Here is a 25,451-nt window from a genome sequence, read left to right on the forward strand (position 1 = left end):
TCAGTGTAGATTTCTCCTTGTATTCTTGGTTATTGTCCTGCTGAAAGGTGAATTCATCTCACAGTGTCTGGGTGTAAAGCAGACATGCAGGTTTTCCTCTAGAATTTTGCCAGTCCTTAGCTCCATTCTGATTATCTGTATCCTGAAACTCCTTCAGTGCTTGCCGATGTCAAGCACACCCTTTTCCTGGAGTCCATGATCAGCTCCTTTGTCTTGTTCACGTTGAGGGAGAGGTTGTCCTGACGCCACACTGCCAGGACCTCCTCCTTGTATAGGCTGTCTCATCGTTGTCGGTGATCAGTAACCACTGTTGTGTCGTCATGAAAACGTAATGATGGTGTTGGAGTCGTGCTTGGCCAGGCAGTCGCGGTTGAACAGGGAGTACAGGAGGGGCCTAAGCAAGCACCTCTTTTTTCATTTTGACATTATGTATTTGGTGTAGATAAAAATAAATTATATGCATTTTAATCCCACTTTGTAACAAAACAATGTGGGAAAAAACAGGGAGGGGGAGCGGGGGGTGAATACTGTACCAGTGGATAAGCAGTACAGGGACCTGTTCAAATACTACAGTAATGCATCCTACCTTCCTTCCTTCCTTCCTTCCTTAACACTAGAACTGCAAGGCTTCCAGGGACCCGCCCCCCTTTAAGCTAATGAGCTGTCATTCTGACTGCAACATTCTAACAGTGTCATTAACACATTTCATATATGTTATTGCAAAAATAATACATTTGGTTGTGTTAAAAGGTAACGGAATAAGGTTTTATTTCTAATAACAATACCGTTTTGCACTAGTTTATGTTACTGTTATATGTAAAAACATAGAGACATTCAAGTACTAAATAAAAACATTTTGTTTTTGTGGAGTGCCTTTAGAACACGCTAACAAATTACGTTTAGAACGAAAAAATTAAAAACAAGACGCACGGTCAGGAAAAACGTGCGGTCAAATGATGAAAACATCAGTAGCCTAAACATCACTATAAATAGTGAAATTCAACACGAAAAAGCAATAATGGCATAACAATGAAATTAAGTGTCGATATGATAGCGGTCAAAAAGGTGATTATTTATACGCAAGATACCTTGTATGTACACTACCGGTCCAAAGTTTTAGAACACCTACTCAAGGGTTTTTCATTATTTTTACTATTTTCTACATTGTAGAATAATAGTGAAGACATCAAAACTATGAAATACCATATATGGAATCATGTAGTAACCAACAAAGTGTTAAATCAAAATATATTTTATATTTGAGATTCTTCAAATAGTCACCCTTTGCCTTGATGACAGCTTTGCACACACTTGGCATTCTCTCAACCAGCTTCATGGGGTAGTCACCTGGAATGCATTTCAATTAAACAGGTGTGCCTTGTTAAAAGCAACGCGGCAGGCCGACGCCTCAACGCGGCAGGAGAAGGCCGACGCCTCTCAACGCGGCAGGAGAAGGCCGACGCCTCTCAACGCGGCAGGAGAAGGCCGACGCCTCTCAACGCGGCAGGAGAAGGCCGACGCCTCTCAACGCGGCAGGAGAAGGCCGACGCCTCTCAACGCGGCTGGAGAAGGCCGGCGCCTCTCAACGCGTCAGGAGAAGGCCGACGCCTTTCTACGCGGCAGGAGAAGGCCGACGCCTCTCAACACGGCAGGAGAAGTCCGACGCCTCTCAACGCGTCAGGAGAAGGCCGACGCCTCTCAACGCGTCAGGAGAAGGCCGACACCTCTCAACGCGGCTGGAGAAGGCCGGCGCCTCTCAACGCGTCAGGAGAAGGCCGGCGCCTCTCAACGCGGCTGGAGAAGGCCGGCGCCTCTCAACGCGGCTGGAGAAGGCCGACGTCTCTCAACGCGGCAGGAGAAGGCCGACGCCTCTCAACGCGGCAGGAGAAGGCCGACGCCTCTCAACGCGGCAGGAGAAGGCCGACGTCTCTCAACGCGGCAGGAGAAGGCCGACGCCTCTCAACACGGCAGGAGAAGGCCGACGTCTCTCAACGCGGCAGGAGAAGGCCGACGCCTCTCAACGCGGCAGGAGAAGGCCGACGCCTCTCAACGCGGCAGGAGAAGGCCGACGCCTCTCAACGCGGCAGGAGAAGGCCGACGCCTCTCTACGCGGCAGGAGAAGGCCGACGCCTCTCTACGCGGCAGGAGAAGGCCGACGCCTCTCAACGCGGCGGGAGACGGTTGATGTGCAAATAGTAGCTGTGTTTTATGGAATTCCAGTCTCACCGCTCTCCTTTCCCACGGTGGGCTTGTCTAAAGTTCTCTTCCGGCCCAGAGTAGGTTCTGTATGTCCCAAACGGCACCTTATTCCCTAGACAGTGACCTACTTCTGGTCCAAAGTAGTGCACTAAATATATAAAAGGAATAGGGTGCCGTTTGGGACACAGCCATGGAAGAAGAAAAAAATCAGACTGTCAACCATTCCTCGACTTCGAGGAGAAGGAGGTTGGAGCAATCACTAAAAGCTCAAAGTCACTGGTCTGAATTACAACTTGCGGTCGAGCTTTAGCGGGCAGATTGGTTTCCGCTTTCACCTGGCTGAGACCGAGCTGAAGTAAAGAATGTGTTGAGGCTCTTCCTGTTACAGATACTGTATCCTCCTACGGAGTTCTCTTTGATCTGTGAACAAGGGTTGACATTCTCTACGGGACCATGTGGAAACCAGACCCCCACTTCAACACTTAATAACAAGGGAGGAGGTCTGTCTGTGTGTGTGTGTGTGTGTGTGTGTGTGTGTGTGTGTGTGTGTGTGTGTGTGTGTGTGTGTGTGTGTGTGTGTGTGTGTGTGTGTGTGTGTGTGTGTGTGTGTGTGTGTGTGTGTGTGTAACAAGGATGGAGCCTCCAACACTGAGGCCCTGCCATGATCTACCTTGATGGACAAGAACTGAACTTTAAAAGGGTCTTCTTTGCCCAATGGGGAGGGGTGAAGAGAGGGGGAGTGAAGAGAGGGGGGGAGGGGTGAAGAGAGGGGGAGGGGAGGGGTTGGGGGGTTGTAGGGGGAGAGGAGGGGTGAAGAGAGGGGGAGAGGAGGGCGGCGAGGGGGAATGAAGAAAAGCATTGTTGGACTGGGAGAGGCTTGCTCTCTCGGTCTCTCTCTCTCCACTGCTTGGCTATTCATCATGCGTTACTACTCAGGTCTGTCACTAAAGGCTTGATATGAACGCCAGGTACATGGTTTTCCGTTGTTTTGTTTTTTTCTTCAATGATTAATGGGGTGAATGTGCTCCTTTCTGCCAATAGCTTCATAATACAGGAATTCAGAGATGGAGAAACACAAATCTAACAGGAAAAGCTGCTCCGATTGAGTTCTGTGTTTTTAAAAATTCGAAGGGGAATTAGGAAAGATGAACCCATTCAAGAGATCAGTTTGATCTGAACCAGTTAAATATAAATACTAAATGAACACAAACTGTTGGTGAAAACACACTGTCATGATTTCTCTCTGAAGTACCATATTCTAAAATCAATAAAGATCCTGTTGGGACAGCCACGGGCACCACGACTAGACCGCCACGGCGCCTCGACTAGACCGCCACGGCGCCTCGACTAGACCGCCACGGCGCCTCGACTAGACCGCCACGGCGCCTCGACTAGACCGCCACGGCGCCTCGACTAGACCGCCACGGCGCCTCGACTAGACCGCCACGGCGCCTCGACTAGACCGCCACGGCCTATCGACTAGACCGCCACGGCGCCTCGACTAGACCGCCACGGCGCCTCGACTAGACCGCCACGGCGCCTCGACTAGACCGCCACGGCGCCTCGACCGCCACGGCGCCTCGACCGCCACGGCGCCTCGACTAGACCGCCACGGCGCCTCGACTAGACCGCCACGGCGCCTCGACTAGACCGCCACGGCGCCTCGACTAGACCGCCACGGCGCCTCGACTAGACCGCCACGGCGCCACGACTAGACCGCCACGGCCTCTCGACTAGACCGCCACGGCGCCACGACTAGACCGCCACGGCGCCTCGACTAGACCGCCACGGCGCCACGACTAGACCGCCACGGCGCCTCGACTCGACCGCCACGGCGCCTCGACCGCCACGGCGCCTCGACTAGACCGCCACGGCGCCTCGACTAGACCGCCACGGCGCCTCGACTAGACCGCCACGGCGCCTCGACTAGACCGCCACGGCGCCTCGACTAGACCGCCACGGCGCCTCGACTAGACCGCACCTCGACTAGACCGCCACGGCGCCTCGACTAGACCGCCACGGCGCCACGACTAGACCGCCACGGCGCCTCGACTAGACCGCCACGGCGCCTCGACTAGACCGCACCTCGACTAGACCGCCACGGCGCCTCGACTAGACCGCCACGGCGCCTCGACTAGACCGCCACGGCGCCTCGACTAGACCGCCACGGCGCCTCGACTAGACCGCCACGGCGCCTCGACTAGACCGCCACGGCCTCTCGACTAGACCGCCACGGCGCCTCGACTAGACCGCCACGGCGCCTCGACTAGACCGCCACGGCACCTTGACTAGACCGCCACAGCACCACGGAAACCTCGACTAGGCCGACACTCCACCACGTAAACCTCGACTAGGCCGACACTCCACCACGGAAACCTCGACTAGGCCGACACTCCACCACGGAAACCTCGACTAGGCCGACACTCCACCACGGAAACCTCGACTAGGCCGACACTCCACCACGTAAACCTCGACTAGGCCGACACTCCACCACGGAAACCTCGACTAGGCCGACACTCCACCACGGAAACCTCGACTAGGCCGACACTCCACCACGGAAACCTCGACTAGGCCGACACTCCACCACGGAAACCTCGACTAGGCCGACACTCCACCACGTAAACCTCGACTAGGCCGACACTCCACCACGGAAACCTCGACTAGGCCGACACTCCACCACGGAAACCTCGACTAGGCCGACACTCCACCACGTAAACCTCGACTAGGCCGACACTCCACCACGGAAACCTCGACTAGGCCGACACTCCACCACGTAAACCTCGACTAGGCCGACACTCCACCACGGAAACCTCGACTAGGCCGACACTCCACCACGGAAACCTCGACTAGGCCGACACTCCACCACGTAAACCTCGACTAGGCCGCCACACCGCCACGGAAACCCTGACTAGGCCGCCACACCGCCACGGAAACCTTGACTAGGCCGCCACACCGCCACGTAAACCTCGACTAGGCCGACACACCGCCACGGAAACCCTGACTAGGCCGCCACACCGCCACGGAAACCTTGACTAGGCCGACACTCCACCACGTAAACCTCGACTAGGCCGCCACACCGCCTGTACCTTCTTCATTTTATTCATCTTTTGGTAGAAACGTGAAAACCTTGATTAGAAATGAATCATTGATGAGATCAGCACTTTTCAGAAAAGACTTAAGACTGCAAAAAAATAAAAATAACAGATCGACTATGCCGAACAGAGAAACTATCAATTTACCCGCAGCAGCACGAAGTTCCTGCCAAGGTTTCCAATGGGATAGTTGGTACACATGCTTCCACTTCTACTTCTACAGGACAGCATACCTGTGTTCCAAATGGCTGTTCATTCCCTACATAGGGAATAAAGTCGTGCACTATGTGCCCTGGTCAAATGTAGTGCACTACAAAGGGATTAGTAGTAGGGTGCCATTTGAGAGGTATCTCTAGATGCAACACAACTGTGGCCCGGCGCTTAGCCCGGGACTGACCTTTGACCCAACAGGTAACATGCATCACATCCAGTGAGAGTGCACCACTCTAAGGTAGCATCCCAAAAGACACCCTATTCCCTATATAGTGCACTACTTTAGACCAGGGCCATATAGAACCCTATTCCCTATACATAGGGCCCTACTTTAGACCAGAGCCCTATAGAACCCTATTCCCTATACATAGGGCCCTACTTTAGACCAGAGCCATATAGAACCCTATTCCCTATATATAGGGCACTACTTTAGACCAGGACCCTATTCCCTATATATAGGGCACTACTTTAGACCAGGACCCTATTCCCTATATAGTGCACTACTTTAGACCAGGACCCTATTCCCTATATAGTGCACTACTTTGACCAGAGCCCATAGGGGGAAACGTGACATTTGAGACACAGCCCTATTCAAAGCACCCGATGTCACAGGAAGGCCAAAAAGATCATCAAGGACAACAACCACCCGAGCACTGCCTGTTCACCCCGCTATCATCCAGAAGGAGAGGTCAGTACAGGTGCATCAAAGCTGGGACCGAGAGACTGAAAAACAGCTTCTATCTCAAGGCCATCAGACTGTTAAACATTTACATTTAAGTCATTTAGCAGACGCTCTTATCCAGAGCGACTTACAACAGCCATCACTAACTCAGAGAGACTGCTGCCAACATTGAGACTCACTAGTCACTTTAAACAACGTCACTTTACACAACATTTACATATCTTACAATATATACATATGAGTTGAGTAATGCATCTTATAGCATCTTATAGCATCTTATAGCATCTTATAGCATCTTATACCACCTTACCTATGCCGCTCGGTCATCGCTCATCCATATATTTATGTGTACATATTCTAATTCCATCCCTTTAGATTTGTGTGTATTAGGTAGTTGTTGTGGAATTGTTAGATATGACTTGTTAGATATTGTTGCACTGTCGGGAACTAGAAGCACAAGCATTTCACTACACTCGCATTAACATCCGCATGTGACCTTTAACATTTGATTTGTGGTCAGTTTCTAGCATTAATATTGGGCACTTCAGCACAACTCCAGTCAATGGTCTTTTCCAGACAACTTATTCTCCGATTGGTTACATTTAAACTCACTTCCGCACAATTCCAGTCAATGGCTGTAGGACTTTGTTGGTTGACATTTAAGCTTATGCTAGAAGCTGCAAATGACCCCATAGTTACTGTTTAGAAACGTGTGAAATATCATCTTGTCTCGTTCGTCTCTCCCAGGGACCTGGAAGGCCGAAACACACACGGCATTCGGGGATCACTTTTAAAAACCATTTCCATTTTTTTTTATTGAGGCAATAGCGTCAGGCCTGCCATCTCCCGGGAAAGGTCAGTCTGTCCTCCAGTAGAAAACATTACTGGAAGAAAAAGTGGTGCGGCGACAACTTTCCTCTGAATTCCAACTGACTGAGTGATGCGGAGTGCATGAAGAAGGCCCTTTTTCAGAATCAACTCAAAACCCAAGAGACACTTGAACTGTGGAATATAATATATAGAGATGTTTCTCAAACTCCACTAACACTTGTACTGATGGAAACTTCCACATAATGTGGGTAGATCACCCTACACTGACTATAGAGACTACACTACCTAATGTAGGCTGAGATAATGTGGGTAGATCACCCTACACTGACTATAGAGACTACACTACCTAATGTAGGCTGAGATAATGTGGGTAGATCACCCTACACTGACTATAGAGACTACACTACCTAGTGTAGGCAGAGATAATGTAGGTAGATCACCCTACACTGACTATAGAGACTACACTACCTAGTGTAGGCAGAGATAATGTAGGTAGATCACCCTACACTGACTATAGAGACTACACTACCTAATGTAGGCTGAGATAATGTGGGTAGATCACCCTACACTGACTATAAAGACTACACTACCTAATGTAGGCTGAGATAATGTGGGTAGATCACCCTACACTGACTATAGAGACTACACTACCTAGTGTAGGCAGAGATAATGTAGGTAGATCACCCTACACTGACTATAAAGACTACACTACCTAATGTAGGCTGAGATAATGTGGGTAGATCACCCTACACTGACTATAAAGACTACACTACCTAATGTAGGCTGAGATAATGTGGGTAGATCACCCTACACTGACTATAAAGACTACACTACCTAGTGTAGGCAGAGATAATGTAGGTAGATCACCCTACACTGACTATAAAGACTACACTACCTAGTGTAGGCAGAGATAATGTAGGTAGATCACCCTACACTGACTATAAAGACTACACTACCTAATGTAGGCTGAGATAATGTGGGTAGATCACCCTACACTGACTATAAAGACTACACTACCTAATGTAGGCTGAGATAATGTGGGTAGATCACCCTACACTGACTATAGAGACTACACTACCTAATGTAGGCAGAGATAATGTAGGTAGATCACCCTACACTGACTATAGAGACTACACTACCTAGTGTAGGCAGAGATAATGTGGGTAGATCACCCTACACTGACTACACTACCTAGTGTAGGCAAAGATAATATAGGTAGATCACCCTACACTGACTATAGAGACTACACTACCTAATGTAGGCAGAGATAATGTAGGTAGATCACCCTACACTGACTATAGAGACTACACTACCTAATGTAGGCTGAGATAATGTGGGTAGATCACCCTACACTGACTATAAAGACTACACTACCTAATGTAGGCTGAGATAATGTGGGTAGATCACCCTACACTGACTATAGAGACTACACTACCTAGTGTAGGCAGAGATAATGTAGGTAGATCACCCTACACTGACTATAAAGACTACACTACCTAATGTAGGCTGAGATAATGTGGGTAGATCACCCTACACTGACTATAAAGACTACACTACCTAATGTAGGCTGAGATAATGTGGGTAGATCACCCTACACTGACTATAAAGACTACACTACCTAGTGTAGGCAGAGATAATGTAGGTAGATCACCCTACACTGACTATAAAGACTACACTACCTAGTGTAGGCAGAGATAATGTAGGTAGATCACCCTACACTGACTATAAAGACTACACTACCTAATGTAGGCTGAGATAATGTGGGTAGATCACCCTACACTGACTATAAAGACTACACTACCTAATGTAGGCTGAGATAATGTGGGTAGATCACCCTACACTGACTATAGAGACTACACTACCTAATGTAGGCAGAGATAATGTGGGTAGATCACCCTACACTGACTACACTACCTAGTGTAGGCAAAGATAATATAGGTAGATCACCCTACACTGACTATAGAGACTACACTACCTAGTGTAGGCAGAGATAATCTAGGTAGATCACGCTACACTGACTATAGAGACTACACTACCTAGTGTAGGCAGAGATAATGTAGGTAGATCACCCTACACTGACTACACTACCTAGTGTAGGCAGAGATAATGTAGGTAGATCACCCTACACTGACTATAAAGACTACACTACCTAGTGTAGGCAGAGATAATGTGGGTAGATCACCCTACACTGACTATAGAGACTACACTACCTAGTGTAGGCAGAGATAATGTAGGTAGATCACCCTACACTGACTATAGAGACTACACTACCTAATGTAGGCAGAGATAATGTAGGTAGATCACCCTACACTGACTATAGAGACTAAACTACCTAGTGTAGGCAGAGATAATGTAGGTAGATCACACTACACTGACTACACTACCTAGTGTAGGCAGAGATAATGTAGGTAGATCACCCTACACTGACTATAAAGACTACACTACCTAATGTAGGCAGAGATAATGTAGGTAGATCACCCTACACTGACTATAGAGACTACACTACCTAGTGTAGGCAGAGATAATGTGGGTAGATCACCCTACACTGACTATAGAGACTACACTACCTAGTGTAGGCAGAGATAATGTAGGTAGATCACCCTACACTGACTATAGAGACTACACTACCTAGTGTAGGCAGAGATAATGTAGGTAGATCACACTACACTGACTACACTACCTAGTGTAGGCAGAGATAATGTAGGTAGATCACCCTACACTGACTATAAAGACTACACTACCTAGTGTAGGCAGAGATAATGTAGGTAGATCACCCTACACTGAATATAAAGACTACACTACCTAGTGTAGGCAGAGATAATGTAGGTAGATCACCCTACACTGACTACACTACCTAGCGTAGGCAGAGATAATGTGGGTTGATCACCCTACACCTAGCAGCTAGCAGCCAGTCTGGGTCATTCCTAATCAACCACTAGAGATCTGTAGAGAGCAAAGCCAACGGGTACCGACAACATCCCACGATGCTCCCTGCTCGGCTACACGCTATTCATTAGCATGTAAACGTACAAATTAATTGGTGCTTCGCTCTCTAGTGCGCTCTTCTCTCTCTCTCTGCAACCGTCACACACACACCAACAACATGAATCATCATCACTTTCATTTGGGTATCCTGGATAGGGCGAGAGAGCGAGGCCGCACCTTTTAAACAGGATGGTAAGTCAGTCAGCAGCTGAGAGGGAGGAAGACTGCATGCTGTTTAAAGCTTCCCAGTGTGTGGTGCAGTTTTCTAACCTGGGAACTGATTAGCTGAACTCGATCAGTGTTTATCATGCTGCTGGGTTCGAAAGTCCAGGGTTTAAAGCACTCGGATTCATCACTGGTAAATAACAGAGAGAGAAAGAGAGAGTGATGGATGGATATTGATAGAGAGAGAGAGATGGATATTGAGAGAGAGAAAGAGAGAGAGAGAGAGAGAGAGAGAGAGAGATGGATATTGAGAGAGAGAGAGAGAGAGATATTGAGAGAGAGAGAGAGAGAGAGAGAGAGAGAGAGAGAGAGAGAGAGAGAGAGAGAGCGAGCGAGAGGGATATTGAGAGAGAGAGAGAGAGAGGGATATTGAGAGAGAGAGAGAGAGCGAGAGGGAATTTGAGAGAGAGAGAGAGAGAGAACTAGAGAGAGAGAACTAGAGAGAGAGAACTAGAGAGAGAGAGAGAGAACTAGAGAGAGAGAGAGAGAAGAGAGAGAGAGAGAGAGAGAGAGAGAGAGAGAGAGAGAGAGAGAGAGAGAGAGAGAGATGGATATTGAGAGAGAGAGCTAGAGAGATCAATACGGTATTGCCACATCATCACGCCATGCTAAGTCCATTTGGCACACAGCTGCCTGGGAGGCAATCCATTCTGTTCCATCTAAAAACAGGCCCTCATTTCCATGCCAATCAATGGCCAGACCATAGGAAGAGGAGGAGCCTCCTAAATTTGGGCCTGAAGAGGAAAATTCCTAACTGACACTCATGTTACAACAGTCTCTTTTATCAAGATGGCAGAGGATATTAACATCTAACCAGACGCAATATTCACAAGCTAGGGAAACTAAACTTAGCGGGTGCGTCCCAATAATCTAATTTCTCCTGAAATGTACACTTGTTCACTACTTCAAAACAAATGTAAAAGCATTGGACTGGTAGAGGCAGGGGCTAGCTAGAGGGAGTTTGCACTATATGTGGAATGTGTACCAGTCATTTCCTTTAAAAAAATCAGAGAAGGGAACCAGTTCAGTCTTTGGGAGGACGGAGTCATGGCCTAAAGCTTTAGGCCAGTCTGAGATTCAGCTGCTTTCAATTCTACAGTATCAGCACGATAATGAAGAGTTTATATGATATAAATCACATTTATACCTTCTAGATATGTTTCCTCTTTCTCTATGACAGAGTCCAGAGTCAACTTGCCCTCCTTTCTTGTCACAACCACCCACAGACAGACAGACAGACAGGCATCCTATGACGGTGCCACTTTGAAAAAATATTGACATTTTTTTTTTACTGAGCTCCTCAGTAAGGCCATTCAATCAATCAATCAAATGTATTTATAAAGCCCTTTTTACATCAGCTGATATCTCAAAGTGCTATACAGAAACCCAGCCTAAAACCCCAAACAGCAAGCAATGCAGGTGTAGAAGCACAGTGACTAGGAAAAACTACCTAGAAAAGGTCAGAACCTAGGAAGAAACCTAGAGGCTCTACTGCCAATATTTGTCTATGGCGATTGCATGGCTGTGTGCTCGATTTTATACACCTGTCAGAAACGGGTGTGGCTGAAATGGTCCACATACTGCACCTTCCCTGAACAATAAAGTAGACAATACAACAACACATCACACTCTGAGAAACAAACTGACTGGAGGAAAAAAACTCACAGCATAGAACTGATCTACGGTCTGTGAATCACAATGCCTTAGCAAAGGTGATCGCCTAAAATCAGTAAAAGCTCAACGGCTTGAATACATGACTGTACAACAGACATGATATAAACCTGCCAACGAATAGGAAGATGATGCACGGTCAGCCTGGATGCAGCAGCGCGGGAGGACATCATGAGGCGTATTAGTGATGTTAGTCAACTAACAGGATGAACACACATCCGTGGGCAGGTAGCTAAGAGAAGGTATTTACCTAAACGGTTTACAAAATAAATGTTATCATATCGTATGTTAGCAGCAAAGGGTGATACGGACTTCCCAAACCAGGAAACGAGCAGCACCAAAGACTTTTGCATTCCAAATGGCACCCTATTCGGTGCGCTACTTCCTGGTCAATACTGGCGGTGCGCTACTTCCTGGTCAATACTAGCGGTGCGCTACTTCCTGGTCAATACTGGCGGTGCGCTACTTCCTGGTCAATACTAGCGGTGCGCTACTTCCTGGTCAATACTGGCGGTGCGCTACTTCCTGGTCAATACTAGCGGTGCGCTACTTCCTGGTCAATACTGGCGGTGCGCTACTTCCTGGTCAATACTGGCGGTGCGCTACTTCCTGGTAAATACTAGTGGAGCGCTACTTCCTGGTCAATACTGGCGGTGCGCTACTTCCTGGTCAATACTAGCGGTGCGCTACTTCCTGGTCAATACTGGCGGTGCGCTACTTCCTGGTCAATACTAGCGGTGCGCTACTTCCTGGTCAATACTAGCGGTGCGCTACTTCCTGGTCAATACTGGCGGTGCGCTACTTCCTGGTCAATACTAGCGGTGCGCTACTTCCTGGTCAATACTGCCGGTGCGCTACTTCCTGGTCAATACTGGCGGTGCGCTACTTCCTGGTCAATACTAGTGGATCGCTACTTCCCGGTCAATACTAGTGGAGCGCTACTTCCCGGTCAATACTAGTGGAGCGCTACTTCCCGGTCAATACTAGTGGAGCGCTACTTCCCGGTCAATACTAGTGGAGCGCTACTTCCCGGTCAATACTAGTGGATCGCTACTTCCCGGTCAATACTAGTGGTGCGCTACTTCCTGTTCAATACTGGCGGTGCGCTACTTCCTGTTCAATACTGGCGGTGCGCTACTTCCTGTTCAATACTAGGGGAGCGCTACTTCCTGGTCAATACTAGTGGTGCGCTACTTCCTGGTCAATACTGGCGGTGCGCTACTTCCTGGTCAATACTAGGGGAGCGCTACTTCCTGGTCAATACTAGTGGAGCGCTACTTCCTGGTCAATACTAGTGGAGCGCTACTTCTTGGTCAATACTAGTGGAGCGCTACTTCCTGGTCAATACTGGCGGTGCGCTACTTCCTGGTCAATACTGGCGGTGCGCTACTTCCTGGTCAATACTGGCGGTGCGCTACTTCCTGGTCAATACTAGTGGAGCGCTACTTCCTGGTCAATACTGGCGGTGCGCTACTTCCTGGTCAATACTAGTGGAGCGCTACTTCCTGGTCAATACTGGCGGAGCGCTACTTCCTGGTCAATACTAGTGGTGCGCTACTTCCTGGTCAATACTAGTGGTGCGCTACTTCCTGGTCAATAATGGCGGTGCGCTACTTCCTGGTCAATACTGGCGGTGCGCTACTTCCTGGTCAATACTGGCGGTGCGCTACTTCCTGGTCAATACTGGTGGTGCGCTACTTCCTGGTCAATACTAGTGGAGCGCTACTTCCTGGTCAATACTAGTGGAGCGCTACTTCCTGGTCAATACTAGTGGAGCGCTACTTCCTGGTCAATACTAGTGGAGCGCTACTTCCTGGTCAATACTAGTGGAGCGCTACTTCCTGGTCAATACTAGTGGTGCGCTACTTCCTGGTCAATACTAGTGGTGCGCTACTTCCTGGTCAATACTAGTGGTGCGCTACTTCCTGTTCAATACTGGTGCAGGGAAGAATAGTAATACTTTGGTGGGGTTTTATATTTGTCAATAATTTAAATTGGAAATGTATTTTCTTTGCATATCCCAACTCTCCCTGAGACACAGTCAGGGCCTGCCATTATCAAATCACCCCCTGCAGCTGTGGAAGCAGAGTAGCACAGAGCTCAGCCAGCCACAGGAAAACAACTGAGGGTGCATACTAAAAAGGTCAGTGCTTGACTTGAGACGCTGGGCCAACAACTCACATTTTTGGGGAACTGCGTACCGGCTCCTCTATATAACAAAGTGGCCTATCACCGGCCCGGATTCACACACAGCGTCAAAGGTTGAATAGCAGAGTGAATAGCAGAGTGGGCATTCAAGTCCTGATTCCACTTCGTTCTACTTTATTTGTCACAAGTCTGTGAATCCCGGTGTATGAGTAGACTGTTCTAGTTTGAGAATCCAGTCTGTGAATCCCGGTATATGAGTAGACTGTTCCAGTTTGAGAATCCGGTCTGTGAATCCCGGTGTATGAGTAGACTGTTCCAGTTTGAGAATCCGGTCTGTGAATCCCGGTCTATGAGTAGACTGTTCCAGTTTGAGAATCCGGTCTGTGAATCCCGGTGTATGAGTAGACTGTTCTAGTTTGAGAATCCGGTCTGTGAATCCCGGTATATGAGTAGACTGTTCCAGTTTGAGAATCCGGTCTGTGAATCCCGGTGTATGAGTAGACTGTTCTAGTTTGAGAATCCGGTCTGTGAATCCCGGTGTATGAGTAGACTGTTCTAGTTTGAGAATCCGGTCTATGAATCCCGGTATATGAGTAGACTGTTCTAGTTTGAGAATCTGGTCTGTGAATCCCGGTGTATGAGTAGACTGTTCTAGTTTGAGAATCCGGTCTGTGAATCCCGGTGTATGAGTAGACTGTTCCAGTTTGAGAATGCGCAGATTGAGAAAACGCAAGCTTGAATGTTATCAAATGAGGTTGTCAAATGAGAGTTCCTTACAATCATGAAAATCCTGGAGAAGTCCTGGAATTGTTAAATTGTGTTATTAAAATATTTGATCAATCAGTTAAAATGGGCGGGGGGGGGGGGGGGGGAGCAGCAGGTAGCCTATAAAATAATGATAGACTATATAGCCAATTCAAAACACAGCTCGTAATCTCGCTAGTTAACTATTCAGCTATAAGCATTAATGTCATTACCGTCTTGTTTCCAACCGGCTCTGTTGAGAAGTACATCTGACACCATAACAGGAAACCTGACATTCCTCTCTATTAAAACAGTAGGCTAACCCGGTAATTTCAGCAATGCAAAAATAATATTCTAAAATGGACAAATAACTTCCATGCTGTGCATAGATCTCCCCTGAAATATGAATATTTTAGCCGTATAAAAAGGTTATAGATAAAATAAAAAAAATCTTAGTACTTTGTTTTGAAGTAACCTACCTTATCCATTTCTATCCCAGATTCATTGAATGAGAGAATAATTGTATATTGAAAGTATTTGGTTGTAATGTTGCAATATTTTATATTAAGGGTGGCCAACCGTCCCCCGTCTAACACACCACATCTGTTACTCAACAAGACCTTGATGAAAACAGACACACCCAGCTCTCCAGATGGAGGGATGGCCACATGGGTTTTATACAGTAGCCTAACAATGTGGTTATTCTACTTTGAGGGAGGTGAAGTGCCTTGATCAAGGGCACAACGGCACGAGATAGTAGGCTACATGGGGTCAGAGACCAGCAGCAATACCACATTTAACAGGACTTTTTCCATGTAGGCTATTTTGACTGCATTTACAAAGGGAGACCAATTCTGATATTTGTTTCACTAATTGGTCCTTTGACCAATCAGATAAGCTATGGGAAAAAGATATTCTGTGAAAAGATCTGATGTGATTGGTCAAAAGACTAATTAGTGGAAAACAATATCAGAATTGGGCTGCTTGACTAAACACAGACATAGAGATATCATCAATTATTGGTCTTGGATATTTGGTTAAAAGTCATGGAGAAGTCATGGAAAAGTAATGAATTTTCCATTAGTCAAAATGTGAATAAACCCTTAACAGTGAATAATCAGAGGTCTCTATAGCATAACGTAAATTTGTGAATTTCTGTGAACAAAGTCTAATGGACCGTGGGCGGGCTGTTGGCACCGAGTCACCAGAATATGAATAAACACACATCAACCACTTTCTACCAGCATCTCCATCACTATAAGAGCCAGGGGGTTCAAAACATTGTCATATTAATCATATATATTCTATACCAGACATACCATCATCCTATCTCTTTCTGTCTTTGCCTATTGCCAATAAAGAGTAAACCAGAGGAGCCTTTGATGCATACGCCAAGTAGCCGATCTGTCATCACAATTTATTTCCAACATGACACAGAGAAGTTATACGTTTTGTCAACAGCTGTCGGGAATAGTGTGCACTGAGAAATACATATATTTTTTTTTATGTTGGACCCATTCCCCTTAAGTTATGGTTACTGCAAGCGGCCGATGGCAGAACATCTGGGAGGTAGACCTACCTCATGGCTGGTTGCCGAGATTCATAATATTGTCTTGATTAATTCAGCTACATAATAATCCCCGAAGGCCAAGTGTAGCAGGCTTCCCTCGGAACACTTTTACACATTATGACGTTTGCATAATTCCGTCCAATATTTCCTGTGTTGACCGGTAGCTATTCCACATCAACAGTCTACAGGCAGGATGTCTTCTGATGTGGAAATATCTAAAAAGGTAAAAGACTGACGACGTGATTTTAACTACGGTAGCTATGTCAGTCTTCTGTGGACAACCCTCCGCTACATATACATAGGGAGACCGCAATAACAACAACGTTTGTTGTTTTAGTTGTGCGCAAATCAACAGTTACTGTTGATTTCAATGTTTAAAAAAATTATTTAAAAAACATTACTGATATGCTGCAGAAGAACAATAAATGTAACTGGTTAAAACACGAGAACATAACTGCCAATACGGAGACACAACACTCGATTCATTTAGATGTCTATTTGAAAATGGGCTTGACAGATCATGATTATTGTTGTGCCAAGATGCATGATACATCTTCTGTCTTCATACACCGGGTGGCATGTGCCAAAACATTCTACAATGATGCCAAGCTATCAGCGCATTTCACGGATTCACCAACTATTAAAAATGTCTGAGCTAAAACGAAAATTGACGGGCGGCTTTTCTTTAAGACCTCCGATTTGGTAATGCTTAAAATGAGTAGTGGTTAACCTACTAGGTAGAGGTAGACAGTCGCGGTTAGCGCCGCTGAAGCTGGAAGAGAAGTGGGAAAAGAGAAGAGCATTGCTACCCAGTCGGAATCTTTCACTTGGCACAATATAACCACCCACCTAATGTAGCGGATCCAGCGCCGGAGACAGTTGATCAAGCTGCTTATCTAATAGTTGAACACCGTTGCTCGTACATTCCACCCGTTCTAGTTGCTCCCCTGTTGTTCCACTGATCCGACACACAATACTACTTGGTACTGCTTTCTCTTCAGTTGTATCGCTGCAAACGCGTATCCCCTGCTTTACGAGACTGTGGTGTAATCATTTGTCCACACAGTTGTAAACAGTTGCGTTTTTACAACGAAAACGAGAGTTTCTATTGGACTAATTCAGTTAGGTCCTTCCCGTTTCGTTCAGTTTGCTTCCGTTTATGAAACATTTTGCAACAAAATTAGGATAATGAATACACCCCTAGTGCCCTGTAATTGAAAGCCGGTTTGCGATTGGACCACCTGCAGAAGACAAATCATAATGTGTCATGGCAGAGGGTTGGTTGAAAGCTTTGAAGGGCGGGATTAGAATGTACCAATGTTTTTAAAGAGACAGGGAACTCCATTTGAAATATTTGCGCAACAGCTCACGGCAAAATATTGGAGCGTTATAAAGCACTGCAAAATATTGGAGCGTTATAAAGCACTGCCAAATATTGGAGCTTCATAAAGCACTGCATAATATTGGAGCGTCATAAAGCACTGCATAATATTGGAGTGTTATAAAAGCTAACAGTATTTTGATAAATACAAATGTCATAATTTATTTACTCTTCCAATGATTTGAGACCACAACCAGAACTTTATATCTGTCAGTCTATTTATAGGCAACAGATGTTCACACATTTGCTTCCTGGCAAATAGGCACGTTCGCATATTCACACAATAGAATTTAAAATAATTTGGAGTATTAATCCATTTGCACATTTTAATCAAGTGAATTAAATAAGTAATCAACCACAGTATATAATAGGATAAATCTCGACACAGTTGATTGATTTACCAGGTTTAGGTATCCAGTTCAAATCAAATCAAATTTTATTGGTCACATGGTTAGCAGATGTTGATGCGAGTGTAGCGGAATGCTTGTGCTTCTAGTTCCGACCGTGCATTAATATCTAACAAGTAATCTAACCTAACAATTTCACAACAACTACCTTATACACACAAGTGTAAAGGAATGAATAACAATATGTACATATAAATACATGGATGAGCGATGGCCGAACGGCATAGGCAAGATGCAGTAGATGGTATAGAGTACAGTATATACATATGAGATGAGTAATGTAGGATATGTAAACATTTTTAAAGTGGTGTTATTTAAAGTGACTAGTGATCCGTCTAATTAGTCTGTTAATTTAAGTGGCCAGAGATTTGAGTCTGTATGTTGGCAGCAACCTCTCTAGTTGTACATGCCCTTTAGGTTATCTTTCTCTCTATCTGAAAAACATGGATATAAAAACAGTAGACCACAGGTTGGTGGCACCTCAGCATCCCGGAGTCGCCTCTTCACTGTTGACGTTGAGACTGGTGTTTTGCGGGTACTATTTAACAAAGCTGCCAGCTGAGGACTTGTGAGGCGTCTGTTTCTCAAAGTAGACACTCTCATGTACTTGTCCTCTTGCTCAGTTGTACACCGGGGCCTCCCACTCCTCTTTCTATTCTGGTTAGAGCCAGTTTGCGCTGTTCTGTGAAGGGAGTAGTACACAGCGTTGTACGAGATCTTCAGTTTCTTGGCAGTTTCTCGCATGGAATAGCCTTCATTTCTCAGAACAAGAATAGACTGACGAGTTTCAGAACAAAGTTCTTTGTTTCTGGCCATTTTGAGCCTGTAATCAAACCCGCAAATGCTGACACTCCAGATACTCAACTAGTCTAAAGAAGGCCAGTTTTATTGCTTCTTTAATCAGAACAACAGTTTTCAGCTGTGCTAACAAAATTGCAAAAGGGTTTTCTAATGATCAATTAGCCTTTTAAATTGCTAAACTTGGATTAGCTAAAACAACGTGCCATTGGAACACAGGAGTGATGGTTGCTGATAATGGGCCTCTGTACGCCTATGTAGATATTCTATTAAAAATCTGCCATTTCCAGCTACAATAGTCATTTACAACATTAACAATGTCTACACTGTATTTCTGATCAATTTGATGTTATTTTAATGGTCAAAAAATGTGCTTTTCTTTCAAAAACAAGGACATTTCTTTGTGACCCCAAACTTTTGAACGGTAGTGTACATATTGCCAAAGCTTACTTTGGAGATTTAAAATATTAACATAATTAATAATAATAATCAATATTGTCAACAGGACAACAGTAACAACAATAATCAAGGGTCAAAATAACCATACATTGAACAATAACAATAAGCATAGAGGACATGTGCAGGTTGGTTGGTCTGTCAGACACTGTCCTTCATCTTATGGCAGGCAGCAATGTAGTGCGCTGCCAACCCACAGCTCTCTGCATCCTCCCCCAACAGGACGGGTAGCCTACTCTCATCAGAGAGGTCTTTGAAACCTTTAATAAGGGTATCAAATTGTTTTATATTTTTTACATTTTGTCAGGAATGCAGCTCTGTCTCGGGTTCTGCTGTTGTGCAGTGGTTGCACAGCCTTTCCTCTACAGGGAGCCAGGTTTTCCTGTGTCTACCCTTCTCAATGGCAAGGCTGTGCTCACTGAGCCTGTACTTTGTCAAGGTTTTTCTAAGGTTTTGATCAGTAACCATGGTCAAGTATTTAGCCACGGTGTACTGCCGATTTAGGGCCAGATAGCACTGCATTTTGCTTTGTGTTTGTGCTTGTGTTTCCCAATAAGCAATGTAGTTTTGTTTTGACTGTGTTGTAATTTGGTTTATTCTGATTGATTGGATGTTCTGGTCCTGAGGCTTCAGTGTGTTAGTAGAACAGGTTTGTGAACTCAGCCCCAGGACCAGCTGGATGAGGGGACTGAGGCTTCAGTGTGTTAGTAGAACAGGTTTGTGAACTCAGCCCCAGGACCAGCTGGATGAGGGGACTGAGGCTTCAGTGTGTTAGTAGAACAGGTTTGTGAACTCAGCCCCAGGACCAGCTGGATGAGGGGACTGAGGCTTCAGTGTGTTAGTAGAACAGGTTTGTGAACTCAGCCCCAGGACCAGCTGGATGAGGGGACTCTTTTCTTTGCTCAGCTCTTGGCATTGCAGGGCTTGGTAATGATGTATTTGATATGTTTCCAAATCTGAATTGCTATTTTTTGTCTTTAAAAAAATCTCTCTCTCAATTCAATTTCAATTTAAGGACTTTATTGGGAAATGGATGTTAACATTGCCAAAGCAAGTGAAATAGATAATAAACGAAAGTGAAATGAACAATAAAAATGAACAGTGAACATTACACTCACAGAAGTTCCAAAAGAATAAAGACAATTAAAAATGTAATATTATGTTTGTATACAGTGTTGTAATGATGTGCAAATAGTTACAGTACAAAAGGGAAAATAAATAAACATAAATGGTGTTTGTTCTTCCCTTTTCTTGTGGCAACAGGTCTGTGATGGAACACGGTGGTATTTCACCCAGTAGATATGGGAGTTTATCAAAATTGGGTTTGTTTTCAAATTCTTTGTGGATCTGTGTAATCTGAGGGAAATATGTGTCTCTAATATGGTCATATATTTGACAGGAGGTAAGGAAGTGCAGCTCAGTTTCCACCTCATTTTGTGGGCAGTGTGCACATAGCCTGTCTTCTCTTCTCCCTCTCTTTCTCTGTCTCTCTCGCCATCTTTCTTCTCTTGGGAGCCAGGTCTGCCTACGGCTCTCTTCTCTCTTCTCTCTTCTCTCTTTCTCTCTCTCTCTCTCTCTCTCTCTCTCTCTCTCTCTCTCTCTCTCTCTCTCTCTCTCTCTCTCTCTCTCTCTCTCTCTCTCTCTCTCTCTCTCTCTCTCTCTCTCTCTCTCTCTCTCTCTCTCTCTCTCTCTCTCTCTGTGTCTCTCTCTGTCTCTCTCTCTCTCCCTCTGAAGAGGCAGTGTGTGACAAAGCGAGGGCAGTCATTCAAGCAGCAGCAATCGTTCAGGTATGTTCTTTTTCTCTTCATTGTTTTGGTAACTGCTTTCAGCATAGCTCTGCCACCTTCAATAAAGATCATGGTGTCTCAGGAAATACAAGGTGGGTTTGAAGCTGCTTTAGGAGCAGGACCAAACAGTACTGCAATCTAGTCACATTGTCTTCAATTATTCACATCATATTATAACATTCAATATACACTATAACATCACACATCCCATACTTCTCTTTCTCTCTGGAGTTGAGCTTTATTTGAGAGAGAGGGAGAGAGAGGAGTGAGAGAGAGACAGAATGAGAGAGAATGAGAGAGAGAATGAGAGAGAGAGAATGAGAGCGAGAGAGAGGAGTGAGAGAGAGAGAGAAAGAGAGAAAGAGAGAGAATGAGAGAGAATGAGAGCGAGAGAGAGAGAGAATGAGAGAGAGAGAGAAGAATGCTATTTGGCCCTAAACAGAGAGTACACAGTGGCAGAATACCTGACCACTGTGACTGACCCAAACTTAAGGAAAGCTTTGACTATGTACAGACTCAGTGAGCATAGCCTTGCTATTGAGAAAGGCCGCCGTAGGCAGACATGGCTCTCAAGAGAAGACAGGCTATGTGCTCACTGCCCACAAAATGAGGTGGAAACTGAGCTGCACTTCCTAACCTCCTGCCCAATGTATGACCATATTAGAGAGACATATTTCCCTCAGATTACACAGATCCACAAAGAATTTGAAAACAAATCCAATTTTGATAAACTCCCATATCTACTGGGTGAAATTCCACAGTGTGCCATCACAGCAGCAAGATTTGTGACCTGTTGCCACAAGAAAAGGGCAACCAGTGAAGAACAAACACCATTGTAAATACAACCCATATTTATGCTTATTTATTTTAACTTGTGTGCTTTAACCATTTGTACATTGTTACAACACTGTATATATATAATATGACATTTGTAATGTCTTTCTTGTTTTGAAACTTCTGTATGTGTAATGTTTACTGTTAATTTGTATTGTTTATTTCACTTTTGTGTATTATCTACCTCACTTGCTTTGGCAATGTTAACACATGTTTCCCATGCCAATAAAGCCCCTTGAATTGAATTGAATTGAATTGAGAGAGAGAGAGAGAGAGAATGAGAGAGAGAGAGAATGAGAGCGAGAGAGAACGAGAGAGAGAGAACGAGAGAGAGAGCGAGAGAGAGAGAGAGAGAGAGAGAGAGAGAGAGAGAGAGAGAGAGAGAGAGAGAGAGAGAGAGAGAGAGAGAGAGAGAGAGAGAGCAAGAGAGAGAGAGAGAGCAAGAGAGAGAGAGAAGAGAGAGAGAGAATGAGAGAGAGAGCGAGAGATACATAGAGGAAGGGACTGTCCCTTCTTATTTCACTAGAGCAGCCTGAGCAGGGGTTCTTAAACCTTTTTCAGCCTGAGACCCAAATGAGAAAGTAACCGTCCTCCTGTGACCCAAATCATCTTCCTGTGACCCAAATCAAGAAGAAATAGAGTGTGATTCTAGATGTATTCTCATAACTGGCGATCCCCCTCTCACTGGAACAATAACAAAAACAGCGGTTTATTCAGGTGCTCAATTTTAGGAGGCCTTAGTCAATGTCTATCATCGAGCTGACAATCCCCGAACTGTGTTAAATGAGGCCTCACCTCCTGTTTACACTAGTGACCATATCCATCGCTCATCCCGCAAAGGTGGAAGTGTTGCTAACAAATTTCAATTTACAAAAAAAGAAAACAGACGTTTTTGTCTTTTGAGCTTCTAGTCATGAAATCTACGCAACTAAGCATTCAAATCACTTTTTATAGCTACTGTTTACAGGCCTCCTGGGCCGTCTACAGCGTTCCTCACTGAGTTCCCTGAAGTCCTATCGGACCTTGTAGTCATAGCAGATAATATTCAAATTTTTGGTGACTTTAATATTCACATGGAAAAGTCCACAGACCCACTCCAAAAGGCTTTCGGAGCCATCATGGACTCAGTGGGTTTTGTCCAACATGTCTCCGGACCTACTCACTGCCACAGTCATACTCTGGACCTAGTTTTGTCCCGTGGAATAAATGTTGTGGATCTTAATGTTTTTCCTCATAATCCTGGACTATCGGACCACCATTTTATTACGTTTGCAATCGCAACAAATAATCTGCTCAGACCCCAACCAAGGATCATCAAAAGTCGTGCTATAAATTCTCGGACAACCCAAAAATTTCTTGATGCCCTTCCAGACTCCCTCCACCTACCCAAGGACGTCAGAGTACAAAAATCAGTTAACCACCTAACTGGGGAACTCAATTTAACCTTGCGTAATACCCTAGATGCAGTCGCACCCCTAAAACCAAAAAACATTTGCCATAAGAAACTAGCTCCCTGGTATACAGAAAATACCCGAGCTCTGAAGCAAGCTTCCAGAAAATTGGAACGGAAATGGCGCCACACCAAACTGGAAGTCTTCCGACTAGCTTGGAACCGTGCAGTACCGAAGAGCCCTCACTGCTGCTCGATCATCCTATTTTTCCAATTTAATTGAGGAAAATAAGAGCAATCCAGCATGTCTTTTTGATACTGTCACAAAGCTAACTAAAAAGCAGCATTCCCCAAGAGAGGATGTCTTTCACTTCAGCAGTGATAAATTCAATAACTTCTTTGAGGAAAAGATGATCATTAGAAAGCAAATTACGGACTCCTCTTTAAATCTCCGTATTCCTCCAAAGCGCAGTTGTCCTGAGTCTGCACGACTCTGCCAGGACCTAGGATCAAGGGAGACACTCAAGTGTTTTAGTACTATATCTCTTGAAGCAATGCTGAAAATAATCATGGCCTCTAAACCTTCAAGCTGCATACTGGACCCTATTCCAACTCTTGACCCAGAAAATATTAAAAACTATCGGCCTATATCGAATCTCCCATTCCTATCAAAAAAAAATTTAAAAGCTGTTGCGCAGCAATTCACTGCCTTCCTGAAGACAAACAATGTATACGAAACGCTTCAGTCTGGTTTTAGACCCATCATAGCACTGAGACTGCACTTATGAAGGTGGTAAATTACCTTTTAATGGCGTCAGACCGAGGGTCTGCATCTGTCCTTGTGCTACTAGACCTTACTGCTGCTTTTGATACCATCGATCACCACATTCTTTTGGAGGGATTGGAAACCCAAATTGGTCTACACGGACAAGTTCTGGCCTGGTTTAGATCTTATCTGTCGGAAAGATATCAGTTTGTCCTCTGACAAATCAACTGTACATTTCGGTGTTCCTCAAGGTTCCATTTTAGGACCACTATTGTTTTCTCTATATATATTTTACCTCTTGGTGATGTCATTCGAAAACATAATGTTAACTTTCACTGCTATGCGGATGACACACAGCTGTACATTTCGATGAAACATGGTGAAGCCCCAAAATTGCCTTCCCTGTTAGCTTGTGTTTCAGAGATAAGGAAGTGGATGGCTGTACATTTTCTACTTTTAAACTCGGACAAAACAGAGATGCTTGTCCTAGGTCCCAAGAAACAAAGAGATCTTCTGTTGAATCTGACAATTAATCTCTATGGTTGTACAGTCGTCTCAAATAAAACTGTGAAGGACCTCGGCGTTACTCTGGACCCTGATCTCTCTTTTGACGAACATATCATATTCCATTTACGTAACATTGCAAAAATCAGAAATGTTATGTCCAAAAATGATGCAGAAAATGTATCCATGCTTTTGTCACTTCTAGGTTAGACTACTGCAATGCTCTACTTTCCATCTACCCGGATAAAGCACTAAATAAACTTCAGTTAGTGCTAAACACGGCTGCTAGAATCTTGACTAGAACCCAAAAAAATGATCATATTACTCCAGTGCTAGCCTCTCTACACTGGCTTCCTGTTAAGGCAAGGGCTGATTTCAAGGTTTTACTGTTAACCTATAAAGTGTTACATGGGCTTGCTCCTACCTATCTTTCCGATGTGGTCCTGCCGTACAAACCTACACATACGCTACGGTCACAAGACGCAGGCCTCCTAACTGTTCCTAGATTTTCTAAGCAAACAGCTGGAGGCAGGGCTTTCTCCTATAGAGCTCCATTTTTATGGAATGGTTTGCCTATCCATGTGAGAGACGCAGACTCGGTCTCGACCTTTAAGTCTTTATTGAAGACTCATCTCTTCAGTAGGTCCTATGATTGAGTGTAATCTGGCCCAGGAGTGTGAAGGTGAACGGAAAGCCACTGGAGCAACGAACCGCCCTTGCTGTCTCTGCCTGGCCGGTTCCCTTCTCTCCACTGGGATTCTCTGCCTC

The 25,451-nt window shown here is 45.2% G+C and overlaps 1 protein-coding gene across 3 annotated transcripts in view; it reads right to left on the minus strand.

The window, feature by feature from the left end:
* Window positions 1-17,425, minus strand: part of LOC139549569 (protein-tyrosine sulfotransferase 1-like) — a 92,930-nt gene extending 75,505 nt beyond the window's left edge. The window contains exon 1 of one of the 3 annotated variants that reach the window (XM_071360202.1): window positions 17,210-17,425. The gene's annotated coding sequence lies outside the window, so the exon portion shown is untranslated. The remainder of the gene's footprint in view (window positions 1-17,209) is intronic. The other 2 variants (XM_071360204.1, XM_071360203.1) reach the window with 2 other exon arrangements.
* Window positions 17,426-25,451: the final 8,026 nt, after the last annotated feature.

This window comes from Salvelinus alpinus, chromosome 22 (assembly GCF_045679555.1).
Source record: "Salvelinus alpinus chromosome 22, SLU_Salpinus.1, whole genome shotgun sequence".
Taxonomy (NCBI): Eukaryota; Metazoa; Chordata; class Actinopteri; order Salmoniformes; family Salmonidae; genus Salvelinus; species Salvelinus alpinus.